General features: G+C 40.5%; 1 pseudogene; it reads left to right on the top strand.

The window, feature by feature from the left end:
• The first annotated feature begins 411 nt into the window (after window positions 1–411).
• Window positions 412–2,448, top strand: LOC121439446 (annotated as a pseudogene).
• Window positions 2,449–14,689: the final 12,241 nt, after the last annotated feature.

Raw genomic sequence — 14,689 nt, 5'->3', positions numbered from 1 at the left:
CTCCCTCGAAGCCTGAGAACAACTGATGTCTTTTGCTCGGGGCCACTCTCCAGAATTATCTGAAGGCTCTCTTGCTTTTTGGGGAGTCCCCGAGCACTCCTTGGAGTGTGGACTGTTGGACTTCCTCTCCTAATCACTCTTCTCATCTAATCCGGTTACATGACCACCAGTTAAGAGCCATCAGGGTGGTGGTTGGTCTCTTAATTCACACAAAGACTTCGGCTGTTCAACTGTGGTTGAGTTCCTTTTCCTTCTTTATTGGAACATTCTCCTCAGATGGTGGCTACTTCCAATAGCTTGACCTTGGAGCTGAGCACTGGGACCGAGATGCAGTTGTTCCCACTTATTCCATGGCTTCTGAACATTTTCTTCTTTGCTGCCCCTCCTCACCAGCTCCTCCTGAGGCTCATCATGAATGGTGCCCTTTCCCTGGTAGATGGGGCCTTCCTCTCTATGCCAGTGCTGCCACTAACCCTTCTCCAAAGTTGGCCAGAGTTCTGTGAGTCCCATGCAAGGGGTGCTGCCCTGGATCTTGCCCACCATTTTAGCTCTACCTGGCTTCCCAACCACAATATACAGAACCTGGAGCAGAAGCTGCCTTTTCAGGCCATTTTGCTGAGCTATTCCTGCAGCACTTCAAAATTGAGGTGGTCTGGGCCTCGGACTCACTCTCCCCTGTCTTGGCCCCACTGAGCTCTGGTGAGGAGACTGCACCACCACATGCTTGTCCCTTGACAGCTGCAGGGTGGATGGGCCCCTGGCTCTGTTTGTCCCATCTCTATCTTCTGAGGACCTAGCTGGCCCCCTTCCTTCCTCAGTCTCTTCCTCCTCTACAATGTCCTCAAAGTCAAAGCTCAAGAAACATTTTCCCTTCATTTAATGGGTTGCTCAGCCAGAGGTTATATATGAAGTATCCCGCAGTGGTGAGGGGCCATTGACACTTCCTCCCTAGCTGGGCCTCTAGAGACTACATCAGGCCCTCCAGTCCTAGGTGGAAACAGCATCTCTAACTCCTCTGGTGGTTCTGGGACCGTTGGTAAGGGATTTCCTAGTGATGGCACATCCCCTGGGAGAGATGGATTCTCACAGCTTTGAGAGACTGAGATTGAGACGTGCAGGGGGGAACTTAGAAAGACAGAGCAGGAATGGTACATAGAGAAGAGCTGCTCAGTTTTATGGGGGCTGAGGAAGCTGCCCCTGCCCCACCAGAAGTGGGTCGTAGAGGAGGGGTGGCTGGGCTGACCTCAGCGGTTGGAGGGCAGCCTCAGTGGCAGAAGTGTCGCCTGTTGCTCCTAAGTGAAGGAGGAAGAGGAGGAGGAGGAGGAGGAGGAGGAGGAGGAGGAGGAGGAGGAGGAGGAGGAAGACATTGTTTGGAGTTCTTCATACCACACAAGGCATCTCAGCCCCAACTCAGCATTCCCTGTTTAACTATCACTGCTGTCCACACAGCCACGGCTCTAGAGATGCCTGACAGGGAGAATACGTTTGTGGTTAAGGTAGAAGGTCCTTCAGAGTACATTCTGGAGACAACTGATGCACTTCATGTGAAGGCCTGGGTGTCTGACATCCAGGATAGCCTAAGCCCAGGATCCTGCCCTGCTATCAGCCCCTGCCCCATGACTCTTCTCCTGGTCACAAAAGATAACACAAACAGCCTGGAGTTGCCCTGCCTGAATCATTCAGAGAGTCTGTCCAGCCAGGAACTGTTTCTGGGACCCAGCTAGAGTAATGACCGCCTGTCACAGGGGGCTTTTGGGAGTCTTTCGAACTAGTCATCAGCATCCTTCTCCCCTAGTTCTATCTCCATTACTACCTCCACTTTGACTCAATGGAACTGCTTTCTCTGGAATTGTTTCTCTCGCATTCCCATTGAGGAGGGGCCCCAACAAGGACAGTTTATCCCCTCTCAACCCCTATCGTCACCTGGATACTCCAGAAGCAGTCACAGGGTCATTCCTGTTCCAGGAGGAGTCAGAGGGCACTGAGGGAGATCAGGCCCACTCAGGATATTCTTGGTTTCATGGCATGCTCTCTCGACTCAAGGCTGCCCAGTTAGTGCTGGAAGGAGGCACTAGCTCCCATGGTGTCTTCCTGGTACATCACAGTGAGACAAGACATGGTGAATATGTGCTCAATTTCAACTTCCAGGGCAAAGTCGAGTACCCGTGTTTGTCACACAATGAGGAGGGTCAGGGCCAGGTCCAATATCTGTGGTTCTAGTCCATTTTCAATATGTTTGAGCACTTCTGGTTGCATCCCATCCCTGTGGAGTCTGGAGGCTCCAGTGACGTCCTTATCAACTATGTGCCCTTCCAGTGGCAATAGGGCCAGGAGCAGGCTCAGAGCCATGAAGGAGGGTACGAGAGTGACGGATGCTACCCCGATTCTCCTTATTTTGTGCAATTACTCAGACAACTGGCCATGAAACTTCAAACCCATTATGATTGATACTCCATGTTGAAAGCAGTCCTAGACCCCTCAATTTTTCTCCAATGCCGCTCTGCTTATGATGATGCAACAGAGACCCAAGCCCATGTAAATTTGCAATTTGGACTTAATAATGCCCTCAACATGCTTACTGGACATGGACAATACATTGATCCCATATTGCAATCCATGATTGTTATTTCCAACAAGTGTCCGACCTAACCTTCAAGGCCCTCAAACTTTGTACACCCCAGGACAGTGTAGAATATTTCTGCAATCTTGTCCAGGCTGTGAAAAGCATGTTTATATGGCCCTACTAAGGATATTTTTTATTAAACAGCTAACCTGAGAGGAGCTCAACACCATTACCTGTAATGCCATTGCACCTGTAGAAATGAGAATATTAATAAGGGGTCTTGGCTACCTGTGATATTGACACACAGAATAGACCTATTTCTACTCTTATGACCTCCATCAACACCTTCCTTGGTCAACACCAAACTTGACAAAGATAATAATTCCACCTCACCAGACTGTATTTACTGGGGATGTGGATAGTCTGGCCGCTTACAAAGGGATTGTCCCAGCGCTCATTCAAAGACCTAATTCCCTAAATGCCCAAAGGGCTATCACTGGACACAAGACTGTACAAGCTCCCAGCAGATCCTGATATGAACGATAGGCTGGACAATGGCTTCACACTCTTGGTACATGAAGGTAAGTGGTGTGCCTTACACCACTCTCTTTGATTTCAGAAGCATAATAGATGTAATTTAAAAGGACTGATTGCCCCAATACTTTTGTTCTCTCTGCTGAGGTCACTTGAACAGCAGTAGAACCAACCTCAATGGAGACTTTGGTGTCTCTGTGAGCTAGTTTGAGAGCATTGTGGAATACCTTTAGGTCCTCTTCCAGAGCCAAGGTGGCAGCAGGGAATTTATGTTGCTCATGTTCTATGTGCTCAACCAGCTTTCCAAGACAGTCTATAAAAATAAGGCATTTGTTGCCCTTCAGGCCAGTCAGCAACTGCTCGTGGTACTTGGTGTACTCCCTAACCCAGGAATTACAGTTATAGATATAGACTGCAGAGACATTGTCATAAGCAAAGCCAGGAAAAACAACAAACCACTTAGAGAGGAAGTTTGTTTTAAAGCAATTGATAGGTCCAGTATGGACATACTGGATAATCATTTCTTCTGTCCTCCCCCTTTTAAAATTAAAGATAAGAAATTACACCGCACCATCAAAAAATGCTATCCCCCAGGCCGCTATAGCCTTTACAGATGCCAATAAAACTAATTTTGGGTTAATAATAATGGGAGTTAATCATAGGGAAAGGGCCTATACTCAACCAAATCTTGGAGCAGTACAACTATGAGAGTTATCAGTGGTCCTTAAGGTATTATAAATGACCCAATCAGAACCCATAAATATTTTCTCAGATAGCTGCTTACCACACAATCATGCAAAATACGATCTTTTGCAAAATTGAAGTCCCAAAAGGATTCCATCTCCAAAATCTTGCAAACTATTCAAGACTTATTACAGTCCAGAGGACACCCCTGATACATATCCATATGAGATCTCATATGGGGCTGCCAGGAATACTAGCAAAGTCAACAACAGAGTAGACCGCCTAATTATGTCTATGACAGTGTCCTTGTCTTTGCTGGAAAAAGCTAGCCTCCTCTATCAGCAATTTCATTTGCCCCCTCAAAATTTGCACAAGCTTTTACCTGGTTTACTCTGTAAACATTTAATTAGGTGAGATAGGGCAAGTTCAGAGTAGTATGGCCATAGACGTAAACATTTAATCAGAGCCTAAGCAACTTAACTTGAGTTGAGATTTGTCTGCCATATTTTTGGCCAAGCATGGGATCACAAAAACTCCCTGCTAGATTCCTAGCTGCAGATTCAATGTTGCATTGTGCCTTGTGTGAAGGGTGGTGGTGGCTCTAATATTTCTGCTTAAGTGTCTCCTACAGCTAAGATCCTGACAACAGTGGATGAACAAGGCGACATTCCAGATGTTAATGCCTATGGAGTGCACTGAACCAAAAACTCAAAGGGAAGTGGTCCATGGCTAACACAATATAGGAGGTCATTTAAAGCCCTAATTCTCCTAAAAGTCTTCCCTTGCTTTGGATTTCTTGGGACCTTCCAGGGACCCAATCCTTAAGGATTAATAGTCAAAGACAGGTAAGAGCCTGTCTATCAGGCCAACCTAAGACAGGCACAGTCCAAAATGGTGTGTGTGGGAGGTCCCCAAGGTGGGGTTATAAAAATCCATAATTCCTACTAGGTTGCCCAATAAAAATAAAATAAAAAAGGTGAGATGAGGCAGGGCAATAGGGCAAACTCAACAATGAATAAACAAAATTGGACAAAACAACCTGTCAGTGGACCAAAAGCATGGTAACTAATGATGTGTACACCAACCAATCATAACACTCCAATAGCAACTGCCAATTTAAAAAGGACCAACCAAAAATGTTCCTGTGGCAGATTGATTTCCCTAACCCCATAAAAACCCCTGACCTTTTTACAATATGCTTCTCTATTGGAATCTCTCAGAGATTGTGTCATTGCTTCCACATCTTCTCACCCCTGCCTCCCAGAAAACAGAGATCACACAACAGGCAGCAGCAACAAGCCAGCAATGACTACACCTATGTCCTTTGCCTCCAGCTATATTTAAAAGTACAGGATGCAGGGCCCATATATAGCCTTTTCTTTATTATTCAACTATTTTCTTCCTTTTTGCCAATGTATGCCCAGTGTCTTCTCCAAGTAAATCTTTGGTGGTGATTTTTCTTTTAGACCACCTGGTTTGAAACTTTTCCCAGCCATACCCAAAAATGCATAGTTTCATTTAACTTAAACAAATGCCTTATGATGTATCATGAGATCATGAAAAGGGTGTTCAAAATTCTCATCCAATAAACAAAGCCTTTATTCATTCTTATATTTGAATTTTAACAGGTTTCCAGAAACAACTGCCAGTGCTCTCCTTGGGACTATAGGCTATAACCCAGTCCTCACTGCAGTTCTAAACAGCCAATGTGTGCACCAAATAGGCCCCTCACTGTTAAAAAGGTTGCAGAAATGCAATGAGCTTGGATCAATTAACATTTCTAACTTTTGTGTACACAAAGGATTTCATAAAGACTCCTACATTTCCTTTGCCTGCAGGTGGGTTTTTCTCCTTTATTTTCTGTCTTCAAATCAGTGTGATCAGCCAGCGCTTTCCCAGGAAAGAGCTGGAAACACAGCAGCCAGAATAAATAATGACTGAGTCTCGGGAGAAAAGTAGAAACATGTGAACTCCACAGCCTCCTTTGTGCTTCTTAACAGGTTATGCAGCAAGCAGGTGGCATAGTCCCACAGGGGACATCCTTTGTCAGATGTTCATCCTCAAATTCAAAGCTAATCATTTCAGGCCCAGCAAGGAGAAAACAAGTCTAAAACATAGCCTTGAATACTAATGTAAGGAATATAAAGTTTATGCATGGGAAGACTATTTAGAGATTCATTTGGTTGGTTTCCTAATCCTCCGATTCAGTTGTAAAGAAGATAATATGAATACATTTTCCAGGGAAAATATTTTGGTGAAAAACAAACTACCCTGATTTTTGTCTTGAGGCATAAAATATCTCTAAAAATATAGTTAAACTACAGAGAAGTGTGTATGTGTGTGTGTTTGTGTCTGTGTGTGCGTGTATGTGTGTCTGTGTGCATCCACGCCAAGCTCAAACTCATTAAAAATATCTGGCTTTTTTCCCAAAAGTATTATTGATATACGTGTAACCAGTTCATTCCTCTACTTCTTATTGAAGTTCTTTGCTCCCTGTAATTTCACTCTGAACATATTAAGTCTTAATCCATAAACAAATTATAGTGTAATTTATTTACTTTTTAATAGAGGTGTTACAGTGGTATATATCATGTATTTTGTTCTTTGCATTCAAAATTTTGTTTTTGAGGCTTATCCATGTCTATATAAGCAAACCTAAATCTTACCTTTTCAGTTTTTATATTTTTCTGAGTTCCATATTCATTATTCTACCAAGAAACAATTAGATTATCGTCAACCTTACAATAACTTACCATGTACCTGTCTTCCTGTAGATACTGTAAAAGCTTTTAGAAATGAAATTATCCAGTTGATGTGTTTATTTACATCTTTATCAGCTATTGCACAAATGTTACCCAGAGTCAAGAAAACCAACTCATTGCCCTGACTTTTAAATTGCATTTTAACTTGGTGACAATTCTTTCATTATTTGTTATTATTCCAATGTTATTTGTCTATATTATTTATTGATGCTGAGAATTCAACTCTGTCTTATTATTGTTGGCATTATGAATACTTTATTTTCTTTTTTAGATGTTTTTAAGATACTTTTTTATTTATAATTTTTTTATTTCATTTTACATTACAACCACAATTTTCCCTCCCACCCTACATCCTGCTCCCCTTTGTCCCCTCCAGTTCACCTCCCATCTACTCCTCCCAACAGGTAAGGGCTCCCATGGGGAGTGAAAAAACTCTGGCACATTAAGTTGGGGCAGGACCAAGCCCCTCTCCCCTGCATTGAGTCTGAGCATGGAATCCCACTATAGGGAATGGGCTCCAACAAGCTAGGGATAGATCCTGATATTATTGCCAGGGACCTCTCAGATAGTCCAAACTTTACCACTGTCTCCCACATATGGAGGGCCTACTTTGGCCCCATGGAGGCTCCACAGCTGTCGATCTAGAGTTCATGAGTTTCCACGAGCTTGGTTCAGTTGTCTCTGTAGATTTCTCCACATTAATCTTGACCTCCCTTGCTCATATATTCCCTCCTCTGTCTCTTTGACTGGATTCCCTGAGCTCATCTGTTGCTTGGTTGTTGGGCTTGGCTTCTGGTTCTGTCAGTTACTGGATGAAGGTTCTATAGTGATAGCTGGGGTATTCACCAGTCTGATTTTGCCACTTTGCTTGAAGCTTTTCTAGTTATGTTTGAATGTGAGTATATATTTCTTTTTCCTGTTTAGGCTGTTATATCTTTTTTTTTTATTCTGAGGAATCATGTTCTTAAATAATTATGAAAATTTCTCAGCCATTATTCTGAAAATACTGCCACTTTGACAATCTCTTAATGCCTATATATTTTCTATTTATTTTGCCAGGTTTCAATATGAGCACTAGCTTTAGGTCTAATATTTTTACTATGTTACTTCTTTTTGATTATAGTTTAATGTTTATCTAATGAGATTTTAACTTCAGTAAGGGTATATTTATTTTTAGCTTGTAAAACTTCTATGAAACTGCTTCTAAAAGATCCATGCTTTTATAATATCTCATCCTTGTTCTGACTGATCACATCTTTGTCTTTAATGATGCTAAGTATACATTATATAATCATCAGTAAATAGTATTATGATTTGATGTTCTTTGGGTTCTTAGTACCTTATTTCTTGGGCTTATGGAATCTTAACAGAGAGTGGATTTGCTTCGCAATTATCATCAAGAATGTTAAGTTGTTAAGTTGTTATTAATAGTACTGTGTTTTAGCCCAATAGCACAGCACTTTATGATGATGGCGCGACCTGCATACAATCCCCAGCACTGCAAAATAAGCAAAATTGCCAATAATACCTCAGACACATTCCTTACAGGAAATAGGTGGTACATCAAATACAGCAATCATGCAGAGTTTCTGAAGAGGACAATTTATGAAGATGCAGGAACGATGATGAACTGTGAACTGCCTGTTGCTGTTCCTTATTCTGCAGAGCCAAAGAGGCTAGCAACTGCACTTGGAGCTCCAGAATATGACTGCCTTGATAGAAAGAACAGACACCACTTCCTAGTGGACAAGCATGGACATAGGAAGGGAAGCAAATACCATGCCTTTTCTTCTTTACTTTTTGTTTTCCTACAGCTGCCTTCATTGATTGAAGTCAAGAAGATGTCATGAAGCCTAGGCGATGTAATAAAGGCCTGTCTCCTGGAGAATAAAACAGGATAGAGAAGTATAAAGAGTAACTCTGGCACAAGAGTGGCAGGCAGAAAACATACCCAGAAGCTGTCAGCTCAAGTTCAGGGCTACCTTATCTGTTAGAGAACTTTGTGCTTAGGAAGAGGGCATACATACCTATACAGAGCAGTTTTACGGTTGCACCTTGAAGGCTATCACTGCCACAATCTCCAGTCCTTTGCTAAGTTTTCAATTCAGTTATTCTTGAACTAAAAGAACAACTTAAATTCTACCTTTAAGTCCTATGAGACATAGACCCATAGTTATGTAATTTCCCAAAGCCCATTTGGGGGCTGAGAAGTTTCTTTGTTTATTTAAGCTTATCAACTCTTTCCCTAAATATATAAGCTCCCCAAACTTTCATTTAAGAATGAAAATTACCTTTCCCACCAGTTAGCCCAGTGTTTACCACTGGTGGCTATAATTCTACAATATTTTTATAAGTGACATAATTATATAGGTAATACAGGGAACCTAAAAGAAAAGAATGAATCATCACTAACATTTTTGTAAATGTTGACAATGGTATGGCTATTCATGTGTTAGATGTTTATAATCAATAATACATATGACATCTTGAAGAAAAAAATGGGAATTCAAAATATAGGACCATTATTCTTATATTGAGATTTGATATGTATTATTTATTGTGATTTATGTGTTACAGAATGCTATCAAATGTTATTTAATATGAAAAGATGTTGAAACAGCAGAACCTCTTCAATCCTGATAGATAATATTGCACTGTTTAGCTATAAAAATACTCTGGTTATCTTGTAGGAAAGTACTGAAAAAACTTAACCTATAGATGACTTTAATATTTTTCTTTTTAAGATTAATGTTCTAGTTTTTTGGCAAAGACCAGAAGTTTAAAATAATAACAAGTAGCTGCCAGTAGTTGGCTACTTAGCCAACTTAAAATTAGTGCACTAATGTATCTTTTCAAACCATACATCTAGTAAAGTATGCTAAAGTAACTAATTTATCAAAGTGATTTATATAGAGAGCATTTTCAAATAAATGTTCCAAAAAATGTCCTGATCTATGCAATTTTGTTACCAAAAATAATTATGTCATCTAAAAAATATCATATTTATGTATGAAAAAGCTTTGAAATGGAATACTTGAAACTAAAACAATATATAAAAGGCAAAAATTTACTGGATTTATTTTTTCTTCTGCAGTGCTTAAGTTGTAACACAGATGGTCTTGAATGATAGAAAACCATTCTATTATTCGGCTATACTCTAAACTCTGGTTTGCTGACTTTGGAGCCCACTGAAATATATTTCAAAACAAGATTAGGAGTGTAACTTAGTAGAGTATTTGTCTAGCATTCATGAAGACTTGGATTCTAGTCTCAGTACCATATAAGCCAGGCATAATATCATATACTTACAATACCAGTACTTAGGAGGTAGAGGCAAGATCAGTAATTCAGATTTACCCATGGCTACATAATGAGTTAAGCCCATTTTGGGACATATAAGATTCTGCCTCAAAGGAAAAAATATCCACCACAAATGTATGGTTTTATGGGGAGATCTTTGATGCACTTGGACTTGAGTTTTCTGCAGGGTGATAGATACACTATCTGCACTCTTCTACATACCAACACCCTGTTAGATCAGCACCATTTGATGAAGATGCTGTCTTTTTTCCATCATATATTTCTGGATTGTGTGTGTGTGTGTGTGTGTGTGTGTGTGTCCATAGGTTTGTGGATTTTTGTCTGGGTCTTCAATTCTGTTCCATTGATCCATGTGTCTGTTTTTGTGCATATACCAGGTGGTTTTTATTAGTATTGCTCTGTAGCACAGCTTGAAATCTGGGATGGTGATAATTCTGAAAGTTCTTTTACTGTACGGCATTGTTTTAGCTATCTGGCTTTTTTTGTTTTTCCAGATGAAGTTGACTATTGCTCTTTCAAGATCTGTAAAGAATTGTGTTGGAATTGTGAGGGGAATTGCACTAAATCTACAGATTGTTTTTGGTAAGATGACAATTTTTACTATGTTAAGCCTATCAATCAATAAGCAGTGGAGATCTTTCCATCTTCTGATATCTTCTTCAAAAACTTGAAGTCCTTGCCATACAGGACTTTTACTTGATTGGTAAGAGTTACACTGAGGTATTTTATATTATTTGTGGCTATTGTGAAGGGTATTGTTTCCCTGATTTCTTTCTCAGCCCATTTATCATTTGTATATATGAGTACTACTTGTTTTTTTAATTTTATTTTGTATCCAGTGACTTCTCTGAATGTGTTATTAGCTATAGGAGTTCCCTGCTAGAATTTTTAGGATCACTTATGTATACTAACCTTAATCCTACCATACCATAAAGAAATTTGCTTATCTATGTTCATAACAGCCTTATTCATAATTTTCAGAAATTAGAAACAACCTAGATGTCCTTCAACCAAAGAATGGATAATGAAAATGTGGTACATTTACACAATGGAGTATCACACAGCTGTTAAAAACAATGACATCATAAAATTTACTGACAATTCGTATGGAACTAGAAAACATCCTGAATGAGGTAATCCAGAACAAGAAAGATAAACATTTATATACTCACTCATAAGTGATATTAGCCCAAGGGGGGGTCACACGTGAATCTCACTGTGAAGGGTAAATAGAATAGACATCACAGGTGGATAGAGGGTGTAGGATGAGGGGCCACTTGTTAGTTCCTGGTTGTCCAGCTATCTTAGACGTGAAATAATCACACAGAAACAGTACTAATTAAATCACTGTTTGGCCCATTAGCTTTAGTTTCTTGCTGGCTAACTCTTATATTAATTTAACCCATTTCTATTAATGTGTATATTGCCATGTGGCTGTGGCTTACCAGGTAAAGTTCCCAGCATCTATCTTCAGCTGCTCCATGGCTTCTCTCTGACTCCACCCTCTTCCTGCCAGCATACAGTCTAGCTTTCCCCACCTAATTCTGTTCCTCCCTGCCATAGGATCAAAGAAGTTCTTTATTCATCAACCAATAAAAGCAACAAACAGACAGAAAGAACTCCCACACCAAGGGGGTCTCTAAATGAGAGGGTTGGAGATAGAAACAAGAAGGATCAAGTTGAGGGGGGATGGAGGCTGAGGGAGTACTGGGACATACAAGTGAAATCAGGGGCATCTCTGGGTTAAGCTAGAAACTGAAGGTTGTAGGAGGAGGGCCTGCTTGTTTGTCCCAGGTGCCTGGCAAGCTTAGGATAGCTTAACTATAACTATCTATCTATTCTTCAACTCCATCAAAGACCCCAAAAGAATATACTATTACCTAAGTAAACAGAAAGTACATTATAAGCAACTTCCAAAAACTCTAGAATTGACAAAGACATCTAGCTGCCTGGTCAGTCACTTAAAGTTCTTCTGTACTGTTGAGGCATCCATTTTCAGCCCACAGGCCCATAGTATCCAGTAGACTTTTCCATGAAACAGGAAATTTCAATGACATTTAAGTCACTTTCTTCTGTGTTCTGCAGAATGTCTCACAGACTCTTTCATGGAACAGGAACACTGGAGGACTATCTCACCTTTAAGCAAATTCATCAGTCATCTCTCTGCAGGTTCTTCATGTCCAGTTTACGCAACAGTTCAGGCAAGAGCAGTTTCTTGGCCAAATGGCTAACGAACTTCATAAAGAGACTTTTCAATGTCCATCCTCCTATAGAAATAGCTTGGTGCTGCCAGGAGCAGAGGTGTCTCATTGTCATAAAAAGTTCTACATTTTTTAAACATTTTAAATGCCATATTCTGAGGGTCTCTGAAAGATCTGAAGAATACCTAACTAACTGAAATATATCTCTATACATCTAGAAAAATCTAACATGAATACAGTTTTGACTATTACAGATGACTATTAAGCTATATTTCTTAATTATACATTACATTTTTAAATGAAATACACAATCACAATACTTTAATTAAGAGCAGAAATATACATATAACAAAATTGACCTTAAATTTGTATCAATAAGCAAGATTCATATGAATGCAAATCTCTATAGCATATCTATATCATATCCCCCTTTGAATGTAAAAGAACATTTGTAAACAACATTTGGGAATATGGGCATAGTTTTGTCCATACTGCTTTCTGCTTGTTGGGGGCACTGTTAATCAGGTCTTTCATGGTGTATCTTGTGTGCTAGGTTCATCTCAGTCAGCAGTCAGGTGAAGAAATATTTTGAGGGTGTTCACTGTGACCTCTCAGGGGATGCGGTCTATTAAACCATATTGGCCTAGAAGCAATCCACAGGTTCTCATCTTCTGTGAAAACAAAAGAAAAACCTCTTTTCCAAGGCACCATATCCTTAGATCGAAATTCTGTTGTCAAGATACCTTTACAATATACATGCTGGTTTAGCTTAGCAGCCCATACAATGAAATGTCTCTCTGTACTTAGCTCCTTCACAGTCAAAAAATTCAAAGAAAACACAATATACATAATCCAGACTCTCTGTGAATTTTCCAATTTTATGTGCCTTATTTTTCTTTAGTTCTTTTAATCTATGATGATCTGTACTTTGTCTCTTTAAAGACCCTCCCTTTTGTAAAGCATTAACTTTATTTTATGACTCTCTATACTCTTTTTCTTCTCTCTCCCAAGGCTATGTACATTTATCCAACACTGTGACCCATTTAGAGGTCTTTTATGTCTGAATCTGTCCTATTGTGAATCTGTAATTCTTTACTTGTTGAGGAGCACTTCTTAAAATGCTAACTCTTTCTTAAAAACTTAAGCTGTGTCATTGCTAAGGTAATATGTCAGTGCCTGCTGCCTGCTGCCTGCTTGCCCCACCCAGTCCAGCTTGGTGGAGACACTCGTGCCTCTGAGCCACACTCAGTGTCCCACTTCCAGGCACACAAAGAGTCCACATTGCCATCAAGCAAGCCATTGCACTTTACTGACAAACCCCATCCAAATGCTCTGTCTCCCACAGGAGCCAGAGATCGTGCTGGCAGCATAGCCCAGAAAGCCAGCATTTTAAAACTGCATAGTTTTTTTTCTGATGCTGCTACTGCTGCTGAGTGAGGAAAATCTCTCTTAAAGGAGCTGTGGCATACCACCAGCAAACAGCAAAAAAGCTGTGCTAAACTCTATATTTTTGTCTAGAATTCCTTTTCAAGCCCTCTCATATTTTACATGGAGTTAGTTAACCATGTTGGAGTGCCAATTATTGCAAAGGGAGAGGATCTACTTATTGGTCCCGGCCACCTGGCTAGTTTACACCCAAAATAACCACACAGAAATTGTATTAATTAAATCACTGCCTGGTCCATTATCTCTAGCCTCTTTTTGGCTATCTCTCACATCTTGATTTAACTCATTTCTATTAATCTGTATATTGCCACGTGGCAGTGGCTTACTGGGAAAGATTCTAATCAGTGGTGTCCATCTGAGGTGGAGGATCCATGGCTTCTCTCCCTTTCCACCCTTCTTTCTCCCAGCATTCAGTTCTGTTCCCCCTGCCTACCTAAGTTCTGCCCTATCAATAGGCCAAGGCAGTTTCTTTATTCATTAACCAGTGAAAGCAACACATAAACAGAAGGACCACCTATATCACAAGGCAATGGAAACTACCAGAAACCTATGAAGGTGACCGTAGCTAAGACTCCTAGTAATGGGGCATAGAAGGCCTGAACTGGCCATCTCCTGTAACCAGGAAAGACTTTCAGTCAAGAGATTGGGACCCCAACTGAGCCATATAATCTTTGACCTACAATTGGCCCTCTCTACAAGATGTGCTAGAGTAAGGGTGGCAGAAATTATAGTAGTGGCCAATCAATGATTTTTCCAGTTTAAGACCCATACCACAAGAAGGAACCGACCCCTGAAACTGCCTAAAGAGCCAGGACGCAGAGGTTGGACAACCCAGAGACCTTGATAGAGCCAAACATGACTAGCAAAAACAAAATCAATGAAACTTTAGACAGACCTCAGGGCACCTGTGGATGGAGGATGGAGGGGAATTGTGGAAACCAGAGGGGTCAAGGACACCACAAGAAAACCCACAGATCAACTAATTTGGTCTCATAGGGATTCACAGAGTCTGAACTGACAACCGGACAGCTTGCATGGGACTGACCTAGTTTCTCTGTAAATATGTTACAGTTGTGTAGCTTGGTCTTCTTGTGAGGTTCCTACCAGTAGGAACAGTGGCTGGACCTGACTCTGTTATCTGCTTTTGGTATCCTTTTCTCTTACTGAGTTGATTTGTC

This window comes from Microtus oregoni, unplaced genomic scaffold, assembly GCF_018167655.1.
Source record: "Microtus oregoni isolate MIOR12 unplaced genomic scaffold, Mior012 000061F_ref0000440, whole genome shotgun sequence".
Taxonomy (NCBI): domain Eukaryota; kingdom Metazoa; phylum Chordata; class Mammalia; order Rodentia; family Cricetidae; genus Microtus; species Microtus oregoni.
This window is presented reverse-complemented; position numbering and strand designations above follow the sequence as displayed.